Below are 16,644 nucleotides of genomic sequence, written 5' to 3'. Positions count from 1 at the left end.
TCGAGACACAATAATAGAGCTTGTCTCGAGACACAATAATAGAGCTTGTCTCGAGACACCATAATAGAGCTTGTCTCGGGACACCATAATAGAGCTTGTCTCGGGACACCATAATAGAGCTTGTCTCGGGACACCATAATAGAGCTTGTCTCTTGGGACACCATAATAGAGCCTGTCTCGGGACACCATAATAGAGCTTGTCTCGGGACACCATAATAGAGCCTGTCTCGGGACACCATAATAGAGCTTGTCTCGGGACACCATAATAGAGCTTGTCTCGGGACACCATAATAGAGCTTGTCTCGGGACACCATAATAGAGCCTGTCTCGGGACACCATAATAGAGCCTGTCTCGGGACACCATAATAGAGCTTGTCTCGGGACACCATAATAGAGCGTGTCTCGGGACACCATAATAGAGCTTGTCTCGGGACACCATAATAGAGCCTGTCTCGGGACACCATAATAGAGCCTGTCTCGGGACACCATAATAGAGCCTGTCTCGGGACACCATAATAGAGCTTGTCCCGGGACACCATAATAGAGCTTGTCTCGGGACACCATAATAGAGCCTGTCTCGGGACACCATAATAGAGCCTGTCTCGGGACACCATAATAGAGCCTGTCTCGGGACACCATAATAGAGCTTATCTCGGGACACCATAATAGAGCTTGTCTCGGGACACCATAATAGAGCCTGTCTCGGGACACCATAATAGAGCTTATCTCGGGACACCATAATAGAGCCTGTCTCGGGACACCATAATAGATCGAGCTTGTCTCGGGACACCATAATAGAGCCTGTCTCGGGACACCATAATAGAGCCTGTCTCGGGACACCATAATAGAGCTTGTCTCGGGACACCATAATAGAGCTTGTCCCGGGACACCATAGAGCTTGTCTCGGGACACCATAATAGAGCTTGTCTCGGGACATCATAATAGAGCTTGTCTCGGGACACCATAATAGAGCTTGTCTCGGGACACCATAATAGAGCCTGTCTCGGGACACCATAATAGAGCTTGTCTCGGGACACCATAATAGAGCTTGTCTCGGGACACCATAATAGAGCCTGTCTCGGGACACCATAATAGAGCTTGTCTCGGGACACCATAATAGAGCTTGTCTCGGGACACCATAATAGAGCTTGTCTCTTGGGACACCATCATAGAGCTTGTCTCGGGACACCATAATAGAGCTTGTCTCGGGACACCATAATAGAGCCTGTCTCGGGACACCATAATAGAGCTTGTCTCGGGACACCATAATAGAGCTTGTCTCGGGACACCATAATAGAGCTTGTCTCGGGACACCATAGAGCTTGTCTCGGGATACCATAATAGAGCTTGTCTCGGGACACCATAATAGAGCTTGTCCCGGGACACCATAGAGCTTGTATCGGGACACCATAATAGAGCTTGTCTCGGGACACCATAATAGAGCTTGTCTCGGGACACCATAATAGAGCTTGTCTCGGGAAACCATTATAGAGCCTGTCTCGGGACACCATAATAGAGCTTGTCTCGGGACACCATAATAGAGCTTGTCTCGGGACACCATAATAGAGCCTGTCTCGGGACACCATAATAGAGCTTGTCTCGGGACACCATAATAGAGCTTGTCTCTTGGGACACCATAATAGAGCTTGTCTCGGGACACCATAATAGAGCTTGTCTCGGGACACCATAATAGAGCTTGTCTCGGGACACCATAATAGAGCTTGTCTCGGGACACCATAATAGAGCTTGTCTCGGGACACCATAATAGAGCTTGTCTCGGGACACCATAATAGAGCTTGTCTCGAGACACCATAATAGAGCTTGTCTCGAGACACCATAATAGAGCTTGTCTCGGGACACCATAATAGAGCTTGTCTCGGGACACCATAATAGAGCCTGCCTCGGGACACCATAATAGAGCTTGTCTCGGGACACCATAATAGAGCTTGTCTCGGGACACCATAATAGAGCCTGTCTCGAGACACAATAATAGAGCTTGTCTCGAGACACCATAATAGAGCTTGTCTCGAGACACCATAATAGAGCTTGTCTCGGGACACCATAATAGAGCTTGTCTCGGGACACCATAATAGAGCTTGTCTCGGGACACCATAATAGAGCTTGTCTCTTGGGACACCATAATAGAGCTTGTCTCGGGACACCATAATAGAGCTTGTCTCGGGACACCATAATAGAGCCTGTCTCGGGACACCATAATAGAGCTTGTCTCGGGACACCATAATAGAGCTTGTCTCGGGACACCATAATAGAGCTTGTCTCGGGACACCATAGAGCTTGTCTCGGGACACCATAATAGAGCTTGTCCCGGGACACCATAGAGCTTGTATCGGGACACCATAATAGAGCTTGTCTCGGGACACCATAATAGAGCTTGTCTCGGGACACCATAATAGAGCTTGTCTCGGGACACCATAATAGAGCCTGTCTCGGGACACCATAATAGAGCTTGTCTCGGGACACCATAATAGAGCCTGTCTCGGGACACCATAATAGAGCCTGTCTCGGGACACCATAATAGAGCTTGTCTCGGGACACCATAATAGAGCTTGTCTCGGGACACCATAATAGAGCTTGTCCCGGGACACCATAGAGCTTGTCTCGGGACATCATAATAGAGCCTGTCTCGGGACACCATAATAGAGCTTGTCTCGGGACACCATAATAGAGCTTATCTCGGGACACCATAATAGAGCCTGTCTCGGGACACCATAATAGAGCTTGTCTCGGGACACCATAATAGAGCCTGTCTCGGGACACCATAATAGAGCCTGTCTCGGGACACCATAATAGAGCCTGTCTCGGGACACCATAATAGAGCCTGTCTCGGGACGGGACACCATAATAGAGCTTGTCTCGGGACACCATAATAGAGCTTGTCTCGGGACACCATAATAGAGCCTGTCTCGGGACACCATAATAGAGCCTGTCTCGGGACACCATAATAGAGCTTGTCTCGGGACACCATAATAGAGCCTGTCTCGGGACACCATAATAGAGCTTGTCTCGGGACACCATAATAGAGCTTGTCTCGGGACACCATAATAGAGCTTGTCTCGGGACACCATAATAGAGCTTGTCTCGAGACACAATAATAGAGCTTGTCTCGAGACACCATAATAGAGCTTGTCTCGGGACACCATAATAGAGCTTGTCTCGGGACACCATAATAGAGCCTGCCTCGGGACACCATAATAGAGCTTGTCTCGGGACACCATAATAGAGCTTGTCTCGGGACACCATAATAGAGCCTGTCTCGAGACACAATAATAGAGCTTGTCTCGAGACACCATAATAGAGCTTGTCTCGAGACACCATAATAGAGCTTGTCTCGGGACACCATAATAGAGCTTGTCTCGGGACACCATAATAGAGCTTGTCTCGGGACACCATAATAGAGCTTGTCTCTTGGGACACCATAATAGAGCTTGTCTCGGGACACCATAATAGAGCTTGTCTCGGGACACCATAATAGAGCTTGTCTCGGGACACCATAATAGAGCTTGTCTCGGGACACCATAATAGAGCTTGTCTCGGGACACCATAATAGAGCTTGTCTCGGGACACCATAGAGCTTGTCTCGGGACACCATAATAGAGCTTGTCCCGGGACACCATAGAGCTTGTATCGGGACACCATAATAGAGCTTGTCTCGGGACACCATAATAGAGCTTGTCTCGGGACACCATAATAGAGCTTGTCTCGGGACACCATAATAGAGCCTGTCTCGGGACACCATAATAGAGCTTGTCTCGGGACACCATAATAGAGCTTGTCTCGGGACACCATAATAGAGCCTGTCTCGGGACACCATAATAGAGCTTGTCTCGGGACACCATAATAGAGCTTGTCTCTTGGGACACCATAATAGAGCTTGTCTCGGGACACCATAATAGAGCTTGTCTCGGGACACCATAATAGAGCCTGTCTCGGGACACCATAATAGAGCTTGTCTCGGGACACCATAATAGAGCTTGTCTCGGGACACCATAATAGAGCTTGTCTCGGGACACCATAATAGAGCTTGTCTCGAGACACAATAATAGAGCTTGTCTCGAGACACCATAATAGAGCTTGTCTCGGGACACCATAATAGAGCTTGTCTCGGGACACCATAATAGAGCCTGTCTCGGGACACCATAATAGAGCTTGTCTCGGGACACCATAATAGAGCTTGTCTCGGGACACCATAATAGAGCCTGTCTCGAGACACAATAATAGAGCTTGTCTCGAGACACAATAATAGAGCTTGTCTCGAGACACCATAATAGAGCTTGTCTCGGGACACCATAATAGAGCTTGTCTCGGGACACCATAATAGAGCTTGTCTCGGGACACCATAATAGAGCTTGTCCCGGGACACCATAGAGCTTGTCTCGGGACACCATAATAGAGCCTGTCTCGGGACACCATAATAGAGCCTGTCTCGGGACACCATAATAGAGCCTGTCTCGGGACACCATAATAGAGCTTGTCTCGGGACACCATAATAGAGCTTGTCTCGGGACACCATAATAGAGCTTGTCCCGGGACACCATAGAGCTTGTCTCGGGACATCATAATAGAGCCTGTCTCGGGACACCATAATAGAGCTTGTCTCGGGACACCATAATAGAGCTTATCTCGGGACACCATAATAGAGCCTGTCTCGGGACACCATAATAGAGCTTGTCTCGGGACACCATAATAGAGCCTGTCTCGGGACACCATAATAGAGCCTGTCTCGGGACACCATAATAGAGCCTGTCTCGGGACACCATAATAGAGCCTGTCTCGGGACACCATAATAGAGCTTGTCTCGGGACACCATAATAGAGCTTGTCTCGGGACACCATAATAGAGCCTGTCTCGGGACACCATAATAGAGCCTGTCTCGGGACACCATAATAGAGCCTGTCTCGGGACACCATAATAGAGCTTGTCTCGGGACACCATAATAGAGCTTGTCTCGGGACACCATAATAGAGCCTGTCTCGGGACACCATAATAGAGCCTGTCTCGGGACACCATAATAGAGCTTGTCTAGGGACACCATAATAGAGCTTGTCTCGGGACACCATAATAGAGCTTGTCTCGGGAAACCATAATAGAGCCTGTCTCGGGACACCATAATAGAGCCTGTCTCGGGACACCATAATAGAGCCTGTCTCGGGACACCATAATAGAGCTTGTCTCGGGACACCATAATAGAGCTTGTCTCGGGACACCATAATAGAGCTTGTCTAGGGACACCATAATAGAGCTTGTCTCGGGACACCATAGAGCTTGTCTCGAGACACCATAATAGAGCTTGTCTCGGGACACCATAATAGAGCTTGTCTCGGGACACCATAATAGAGCCTGTCTCGGGACACCATAATAGAGCTTGTCTCGGGACACCATAATAGAGCCTGTCTCGGGACACCATAATAGAGCCTGTCTCGAGACACAATAATAGAGCTTGTCTCGAGACACAATAATAGAGCTTGTCTCGAGACACCATAATAGAGCTTGTCTCGGGACACCATAATAGAGCTTGTCTCGGGACACCATAATAGAGCTTGTCCCGGGACACCATAGAGCTTGTCTCGGGACACCATAATAGAGCCTGTCTCGGGACACCATAATAGAGCCTGTCTCGGGACACCATAATAGAGCCTGTCTCGGGACACCATAATAGAGCTTGTCTCGGGACACCATAATAGAGCTTGTCCCGGGACACCATAGAGCTTGTCTCGGGACATCATAATAGAGCCTGTCTCGGGACACCATAATAGAGCTTGTCTCGGGACACCATAATAGAGCTTATCTCGGGACACCATAATAGAGCCTGTCTCGGGACACCATAATAGAGCTTGTCTCGGGACACCATAATAGAGCCTGTCTCGGGACACCATAATAGAGCCTGTCTCGGGACACCATAATAGAGCCTGTCTCGGGACACCATAATAGAGCCTGTCTCGGGACACCATAATAGAGCTTGTCTCGGGACACCATAATAGAGCCTGTCTCGGGACACCATAATAGAGCCTGTCTCGGGACACCATAATAGAGCCTGTCTCGGGACACCATAATAGAGCCTGTCTCGGGACACCATAATAGAGCTTGTCTCGGGACACCATAATAGAGCTTGTCTCGGGACACCATAATAGAGCCTGTCTCGGGACACCATAATAGAGCCTGTCTCGGGACACCATAATAGAGCTTGTCTAGGGACACCATAATAGAGCTTGTCTCGGGACACCATAATAGAGCTTGTCTCGGGAAACCATAATAGAGCCTGTCTCGGGACACCATAATAGAGCCTGTCTCGGGACACCATAATAGAGCCTGTCTCGGGACACCATAATAGAGCTTGTCTCGGGACACCATAATACAGCTTGTCTCGGGACACCATACAGCTTGTCTCGGGACACCATAATAGAGCTTGTCTAGGGACACCATAATAGAGCTTGTCTCGGGACACCATAGAGCTTGTCTCGGGACACCATAATAGAGCTTGTCTCGGGACACCATAATAGAGCTTGTCTCGGGACACCATAATAGAGCCTGTCTCGGGACACCATAATAGAGCCTGTCTCGGGACACCATAATAGAGCCTGTCTCGGGACACCATAATAGAGCCTGTCTCGGGACACCATAATAGAGCTTGTCTCGGGACACCATAATAGAGCCTGTCTCGGGACACCATAATAGAGCCTGTCTCGGGACACCATAATAGAGCCTGTCTCGGGACACCATAATAGAGCTTGTCTAGGGACACCATAATAGAGCTTGTCTCGGGACACCATAATAGAGCTTGTCTCGGGAAACCATAATAGAGCCTGTCTCGGGACACCATAATAGAGCCTGTCTCGGGACACCATAATAGAGCCTGTCTCGGGACACCATAATAGAGCTTGTCTCGGGACACCATAATAGAGCTTGTCTCGGGACACCATACAGCTTGTCTCGGGACACCATAATAGAGCTTGTCTAGGGACACCATAATAGAGCTTGTCTCGGGACACCATAGAGCTTGTCTCGGGACACCATAATAGAGCTTGTCTCGGGACACCATAATAGAGCCTGTCTCGGGACACCATAATAGAGCCTGTCTCGGGACACCATAATAGAGCCTGTCTCGGGACACCATAATAGAGCTTGTCTCGGGACACCATAATAGAGCTTGTCTCGGGACACCATAATAGAGCTTGTCTCGGGACACCATAATAGAGCCTGTCTCGGGACACCATAATAGAGCTTGTCTCGGGACACCATAATAGAGCTTGTCTCGGGAAACCATAGAGCTTGTCTCGGGACACCACAATAGAGCTTGTCTCGAGACACCATAATAGAGCCTGTCTCGGGACACCCATTGTCAATATGTAACGGCGAAAATCACAATTTCAAATTGCTGCAATATGGATAAAAATGTCCTGTACAAGTACATGTATATTGTATCTTTTTTGGGCTGTATTCAATAAGTGTTGTATTCATATACTGTTATACTCAACTCAAAGTATTCAAATATCGCAGAAATACAATATCAATGTTTATGATGAATATCGATATCCCAGTGTAAGCATCAAAATAATGATTATATACTATTAACAGGCGTATCAATTAAGTTATTTATTTATTTAAGCATTGATGTCATTTTTTTTTAGTTTCATCGGGGTATGAAACAAATTTTGTTTGCAAACTGTATGAATCCGCGTAGTGGATTCTTACAGAAGTTTGCAAACAAAATTTGTTTCATATCTCGATGAAACTAAAAAATAATTGACATCAACGCTTATAATTAATTTTTGAAAATGATTTTCTAATTTAAAACATGTTTTATGTACAATTTTACTGATTTTAAATGGGATTCTTTTTCTCAAATCAATACGCAACGTCAATTGTCGTTTGTGACGTCACATTTTTCGCACCATTCTCGGAATTTCTTTCATAGAAGAATGAAAAGAATTTTTGGACCAATCACATTTGAGTATTTACCATGAAAACAAAGAAAAATTAATTATTTATCTATTAATCTATTTATTTATGTATTTATTTACTGCGGAGGCGGCTATTTTGTCCACCTTGCCAGTGATATTGTCATATTAAGCACCTTTCGCTGTTATTGATTTCCAAAAGACAGTCCTCACGGAACTAAGACAAACACACCGAGGCTTTGTTTCACACAAAACCAGATTTGTTTGTTTAACTCTTGCGTATCGCCATGTATGGAGTTGATAAAAGGTACGAAAGGAAATTCTAAAGTAATAGTAAACTGAGATTAATAAATAACGTACATTCATATTGTATCAAATAGGTCTAAGTTTACACGTGTTCATCGCAAATCAATGGTAAATCTATTCTTAAGCAAATCAGTCTAAAAATACGAATGTGGCACGTAATCTATATTGATAAATCGTACATGTATATTGAAAAATTGTACATGTATATTGATAAATTGTACATGTATATTGATAAATTGTTCATGTATATTGATAAATTTTCATGTATATTGATAAATTGTTCATGTATATTGATAAATTGTTCATGTATATTGATAAATTGTTCATGTATATTGATAAATTGTACATGTATATTGATAAATTGTACATGTGTATTGATAAATTGTTCATGTGTATTGATAAATTGTATATGGTTATGAAGTTATACATATTATGATGTATACTGATACGTTGTAAATATATATCATGTATTTGTATATATTCCACATGTATCTGGTGTGTATTGATTGATACATTGTACATGTATATTGATACATTTTGCAAAACAATGTAAATATTTATGATGTTTATTGAAACATTGTAAAAGAATAATGATACACTGTATCGAGTGAAAATTGATATACTGTACATGTATATGATGTAAATTGATAATTGTTCATGTAGATGATGTATATAAATACATTGTACATGTATCTGCTGTATATTGAATGATGTATATTGATACATTGTACATCTATATGATGTATATTGAATGGTGTATATTGATATAGTCAGTATATGATGTATATTGAATGACGTATATCGGTACATGAGTATGATGTATATTTACACATTGTACATGTATACGATGTATATTGATACATTGTACCTGTATATGATGTATATTGATACATTGTACCTGTATATGATGTATATTGAATGACGTATATCGGTACATGGGTATGATGTATATTTACACATTTTACATGCATATAATGTATATTAATGCATTGTTCATATGTATGATGTATATTGATATATTGTACCTGTATATAATGTATATTGATACATTGTACACGGGTATTTTGTTTAACGATGCCGTATGAAATTTAAAACATGAAACAAAACAAATCATGTATATCTGCTGTTATAATTCAAAACACGATCTCACATTTGTTCCATATTTGTACTTTTGCATGGTTCCAGTATGGCGTACATGTCTAGCAGACGGTTACGTTTCAATACATATCAGCAAGGATCTTAATATCGGAATGAAATCTAATAGCTCAAATCCAATTGATAATTCATAGATGTTCGTCTCCTCTCTGTGCTGTGATTACTAGTGGAAATCATGTCTGCATTATTACAAATCAGACGTGTAGATTGTGTGACAGCTAAAATAGCAGCGCCAACATGAACAACAAAAACAGGTAAGGAAGTCTTATGTGGCTGACAAAAGAAATGACGAAAGCAGAAATTTGTTTCATAGAATACACAGCCATAGACGATTAGAATTTAAATAATGACATGCTGACGTTTTATATTATGGCACGGTCGATGAATAGCAATTTTATGTTTATTTCCATATGCAAATTTCGTACAAAAATCGAATTTCACATAATTCAATTTCTGCATGCCCAAATATAGTTTTATTGAGTAATCAGTACTATTTTGGATTTTCAAATATCGATTTTTTGAAGTTGAATAATTGAGCTTAGCATATTTCAAAAATATGCATAATATGTTAATGTAGCGTAAACACTATATCATTCGGAGATATTTTAACCCACTGGTTAGACGCCGGCGTTAATGAGTAGGTATATTACCGTGGTGCGTTATATTTACAATCATAATCGGTGACGTATTGCCTATAGGATAAAAATGTCAAGCGAGACTGAGGTGTTTATTTTTCATGAATGTTTTAACTGATCAACAGAATCTGCTATTTCCCGGTAATAATGCCTTGTATCCGATAGACTGTACACGTAATGTCCCTTATCCGATAGATTCGGTGTCAATTCGTTTTTCGTCATTATCTAACAATAATTAACTTTATGGAAGATAGGTTTATATTTGGACTTAATGTCTATCAAAGTTACAACGGAAACAGAAAGCTGTCTATTTAGAGTAATTAAGTTTTCTGAGAATCGGCATTAAAATTCAGCACAGACGTATTTAAAACGGAAAAGTTCCGTTTTATCTGGTAGAGAATCGCGTCAGACGCTATATTGTACAGAATTTAGTGGTTTATGGGAACACATTTGATATACAGACGGTAGTGATGGCGACTTTGGTCTACCGTGAAGAATTAAGGACAGTTTGTATACAAGTAAATGAATTGTCTTCTATCGAGGTCACACACAAAGTTCGTTAATGGAGGAAACTGTAGACCGCATTTTTAACACTAACAAAATGTACGGCGTAGTCGTGTTTAAAACGTGGACTCGTAAGTCGACAACGGCTTTAGACTGCACGTGAAGGTGTGTCAAATGACATTTATTTTTTCGGAATAATTGACATTGACTCAACGTGAAGGTCAGAGGATCAAAAACATTATCAAATGATAGCGTTTAAGTTGTCATATTGGGTATGTTCCTATAAACGTTAACCTTAGACCGAATGAGCGACTTTGGTCAATTTAGAAGATGATGTGAATGGGTTTTTTTTTAAATCAGATGTTATCAAAAACAAACAAACGCAAATAACCTCTACAGGGACTTGCCATGAAGTTCCAACTCAAGGTTTATATATTATATAGCCATCCTACATGTATTTATCAAATAATACATACAGTATTGACCGGGGGTTGGGATTGCAACAAGTCATTGTGGCCCATTATGTTTGCTTCGTTGATATCAAGACAGATTGTGTTTAACCTTGAAACAACTTGAAAGGTCACAGATATACATGTGTATGTATGTTGTTTTATTTGCTACTGTGCGTTGCAAGAGGAGCCGAATGTGAACCCTTTGCAAAAACCGAAAATTTATTATTTTTTTTTTTCACGTTGCGATATTAATGTGATTACTCCTGCTACACCGATTACGTCATTTGGGATCTTTACTTTCTCGATCTTTTTGATTGCCTCCCTTGGCAAAACCTCGCTATTCGTCATGGTTCGGTAGCGTCCACACTTCTGACGGACTAAGATAAGCTAAAGTCCATAAATCCGTACTAAATTGGCATTCGGCTTTATATCTGTGTCAGTATTATGTAACCTAGAGGGAGGGTATCATCCATATGCAGACTGATATTTCAATGTGATAACACTATGTTTTGAACGCTTTAGCGATTGCTTTTATTTGTCTAGAACATATAGTTCCCTACTCCAAAAACCAACATAAAAAACAACAACAAAACAACACAAACAACAACAACAGTATAGAACTTACATAAATACCACACTATATGGTTGATCTTTAACGTTTATGACTGCTGTTGCTGCCTATTACGTGTAAGCCATTGCCAAAGGAAAACTTCAACTCATGTTCGTTATTTAGGTTTATGCGTTTCTGCTTTATCAATTAATGAACTACATAACTGGTTAAGTGGAGTTGTTTGAGAGTTTGGTACAAGAATTAACGTTAAGATATTCATTTCCACAGGTGTCATCATCCTTTTTAATCATTGCAATTTGTTTTTCTTCTGCAAAAACATCGTCAGTAAGTGTCAGGCAACGTACTCTGCAAACATGAGACATCGGTCCGAATCAGGCCGTGCTGAAATAAATACAATAGCTGAATCGGTCATATTCGTGGTCACTGTGGCGCCCTTGCTGGTTGCGAAAGCGCGACAACGCGACAGAATGTACGCGCCTATTCGACAGGACTACAACGCGAAATAGTCGATATCAACCACGTACACCATAGGAGATTAAGAAGTATGCTGTGTTTGAATTTAAGAAACGAGAGTTGAAAATCTTCAATTTAGATTTCCCGACTGGGAATATTATCATAACATTTTATTACGTTGCATTGCCACATTTATAAAAGTATATTGATATATGTATGTACGTGTAAATCTTATGTTTGTCTCTTCAGGATAAATATAGGTAAAGTTTACGTTGTAGTTAGGGTCGCTGTGAGGATTAACGTTCCAAGACGGACTTTATACATAACGGTAATTGTCCATCTAGTCAGCGTCACATAATGTACTTTTCCAATAGGATTTCCAATGTTTATTACCGACATTTCTGTAGTAATTAACGAGATAATTACCCTAACCCAGAACCTCTTATTACTGGTACACGTACTTTCACCATTGGGAAACCCTGACTTCTCGTCATCTCGGAATCAAATCTTCACAAAATGTCGGTACTTTATACATAGGATAAAATGTGATTCGAGATTATTTTCATTGAGGTTTAAGAGTACAAAATGACCTACTTACAAATTTGTCGATTTACACGATATTTAGTGTTTAAATGTTGTAAAGGTGATGTTAGAGATGTTTGAAGAGACCACGTTAGAGATGTTGGACAGTCGATGTTAGAGATGTTGGACAGTCGATGTTAGAGATGTTGGACAGTTGATATTAGAGATGTTGGACAGTTGATGTTAGAGATGTTGGACAGTTGATGTTAGAGATGTTGGACAGTTGATGTTAGAGATGTTGGACAGTCGATGTTAGAGATGTTGGACAGTCGATGTTGATGTTGGACAGTTGATGTTAGAGATGTTGGACAGTTGATGTTACAGATGTTGGACAGTTGATGTTAGAGATGTTGGACAGTTGATGTTAGAGATGTTGGACAGTTGATGTTAGAGATGTTGGACAGTTGATGTTAGAGATGTTGGACAGTTGATGTTAGAGATGTTGGACAGTCGATGTTAGAGATGTTGGACAGTCGATGTTAGAGATGTTGGACAGTCGATGTTAGAGATGTTGGACAGTTGATGTTACAGATGTTGGACAGTTGATGTTAGAGATGTTGGACAGTTGATGTTAGAGATGTTGGACAGTTGATGTTAGAGATGTTTGAAGAGTTGATGTTAGAGATGTTGGACAGTTGATGTTAGAGATGTTGGACAGTTGATGTTAGAGATGTTGGACAGTTGATGTTAGAGATGTTGGAAAGTTGATGTTAGAGATGTTGGAAGGTCGATGTTAGAGATGTTGGACAGTCGATGTTAGAGATGTTGGACAGTCGATGTTAGAGATGTTGGAAAGTTGATGTTAGAGATGTTGGACAGTCGATGTTAGAGATGTTGGACAGTCGATGTTAGAGATGCTGGACAGTCGATGTTAGAGATGTTGGACAGTTGATGTTAGAGATGTTGGACAGTTGATGTTAGAGATGTTGGACAGTTGATGTTAGAGATGTTGGACAGTTGATGTTACAGATGTTGGACAGTTGATGTTAGAGATGTTGGACAGTCGATGTTGCAGATGTTGGACAGTTGATGTTAGAGATGTTGGAAAGTTGATGTTAGAGATGTTGGACAGTCGATGTTAGAGATGTTGGACAGTCGATATTAGAGATGTTGGACAGTTGATGTTAGAGATGTTGGACAGTTGATGTTAGAGATGTTGGACAGTTGATGTTAGAGATGTTTGAAGAGTTGATGTTAGAGATGTTGGACAGTCGATGTTAGAGATGTTGGACAGTTGATGTTAGAGATGTTGGACAGTTGATGTTAGAGATGTTGGACAGTTGATGTTAGAGATGTTGGACAGTTGATGTTAGAGATGTTGGACAGTTGATGTTAGAGATGTTGGACAGTTGATGTTAGAGATGTTGGACAGTTGATGTTAGAGATGTTGGACAGTTGATGTTAGAGATGTTGGACAGTTGATGTTAGAGATGTTGGACAGTCGATGTTAGAGATGTTGGACAGTTGATGTTAGAGATGTTGGACAGTTGATGTTAGAGATGTTGAACAGTTGATGTTAGAGATGTTGGACAATCGATGTTACAGATGTTGGACAGTTGATGTTACAGATGTTGGACAGTCGATGTTAGTGACGTTGGACAGTCGATGTTAGAGATGTTGGACAGTTGATGTTAGAGATGTTGGACAGTCGATATTAGAGATGTTGGACAGTCGATGTTAGAGATGTTGGACAGTCGATATTAGAGATGTTGGACAGTCGATGTTACAGATGTTGGACAGTTGATGTTACAGATGTTGGACAGTTGATGTTACAGATGTTGGACAATCGATGTTACAGATGTTGGACAGTTGATGTTACAGATGTTGGACAGTCGATGTTAGTGACGTTGGACAGTCGATGTTAGAGATGTTGGACAGTTGATGTTAGAGATGTTGGACAGTTGATGTTAGAGATGTTGGACAGTTGATGTTAGAGATGTTGGACAGTTGATGTTAGAGAAGTTGGACAGTTGATGTTTGAGATGTTGGACAGTCGATGTTAGAGATGTTGGACAGTCGATGTTAGAGATGTTGGACAGTTGATGTTAGAGATGTTTGACAGTTGATGTTACAGATGTTGGACAGTCGATGTTAGAGATGTTGGACAGTTGATGTTACAGATGTTGGACAGTTGATGTTTAGAGATGTTGGACAGTTGATGTTAGATATGTTTGACAGTTGATATTAGAGATGTTGGACAGTTGATGTTAGAGATGTTGGACAGTTGATGTTTAGAGATGTTGGACAGTTGATGTTAGATATGTTTGACAGTTGATATTAGAGATGTTGGACAGTTGATGTTAGATATGTTTGACAGTTGATGTTAGAGATGTTGGACAGTTGATGTTAGATATGTTTGACAGTTGATGTTAGAGATGTTGGACAATCGATGTTACAGATGTTGGACAGTTGATGTTACAGATGTTGGACAGTCGATGTTAGTGACGTTGGACAGTCGATGTTAGAGATGTTGGACAGTTGATGTTAGAGATGTTGGACAGTCGATATTAGAGATGTTGGACAGTCGATGTTAGAGATGTTGGACAGTCGATATTAGAGATGTTGGACAGTCGATGTTACAGATGTTGGACAGTTGATGTTACAGATGTTGGACAGTTGATGTTACAGATGTTGGACAATCGATGTTACAGATGTTGGACAGTTGATGTTACAGATGTTGGACAGTCGATGTTAGTGACGTTGGACAGTCGATGTTAGAGATGTTGGACAGTTGATGTTAGAGATGTTGGACAGTTGATGTTAGAGATGTTGGACAGTTGATGTTAGAGATGTTGGACAGTTGATGTTAGAGAAGTTGGACAGTTGATGTTTGAGATGTTGGACAGTCGATGTTAGAGATGTTGGACAGTCGATGTTAGAGATGTTGGACAGTTGATGTTAGAGATGTTTGACAGTTGATGTTACAGATGTTGGACAGTCGATGTTAGAGATGTTGGACAGTTGATGTTACAGATGTTGGACAGTTGATGTTTAGAGATGTTGGACAGTTGATGTTAGATATGTTTGACAGTTGATATTAGAGATGTTGGACAGTTGATGTTAGAGATGTTGGACAGTCGATGTTAGAGATGTTGGACAGTCGATGTTAGAGATGCTGGACAGTCGATGTTAGAGATGTTGGACAGTTGATGTTAGAGATGTTGGACAGTTGATGTTAGAGATGTTGGACAGTTGATGTTAGAGATGTTGGACAGTTGATGTTACAGATGTTGGACAGTTGATGTTAGAGATGTTGGACAGTCGATGTTGCAGATGTTGGACAGTTGATGTTAGAGATGTTGGAAAGTTGATGTTAGAGATGTTGGACAGTCGATGTTAGAGATGTTGGACAGTCGATATTAGAGATGTTGGACAGTTGATGTTAGAGATGTTGGACAGTTGATGTTAGAGATGTTGGACAGTTGATGTTAGAGATGTTTGAAGAGTTGATGTTAGAGATGTTGGACAGTCGATGTTAGAGATGTTGGACAGTTGATGTTAGAGATGTTGGACAGTTGATGTTAGAGATGTTGGACAGTTGATGTTAGAGATGTTGGACAGTTGATGTTACAGATGTTGGACAGTTGATGTTAGAGATGTTGGACAGTTGATGTTAGAGATGTTGGACAGTTGATGTTAGAGATGTTGGACAGTTGATGTTAGAGATGTTGGACAGTTGATGTTAGAGATGTTGGACAGTCGATGTTAGAGATGTTGGACAGTTGATGTTAGAGATGTTGGACAGTTGATGTTAGAGATGTTGAACAGTTGATGTTAGAGATGTTGGACAATCGATGTTACAGATGTTGGACAGTTGATGTTACAGATGTTGGACAGTCGATGTTAGTGACGTTGGACAGTCGATGTTAGAGATGTTGGACAGTTGATGTTAGAGATGTTGGACAGTCGATATTAGAGATGTTGGACAGTCGATGTTAGAGATGTTGGACAGTCGATATTAGAGATGTTGGACAGTCGATGTTACAGATGTTGGACAGTTGATGTTACAGATGTTGGACAGTTGATGTTACAGATGTTGGACAATCGATGTTACAGATGTTGGACAGTTG

The sequence above is a fragment of the Pecten maximus genome, chromosome 12, assembly GCF_902652985.1.
Source record: "Pecten maximus chromosome 12, xPecMax1.1, whole genome shotgun sequence".
NCBI lineage: Eukaryota > Metazoa > Mollusca > Bivalvia > Pectinida > Pectinidae > Pecten > Pecten maximus.
The sequence above is the reverse complement of the archived record's forward strand: the minus strand, read 5'-3'. Positions refer to the sequence as shown.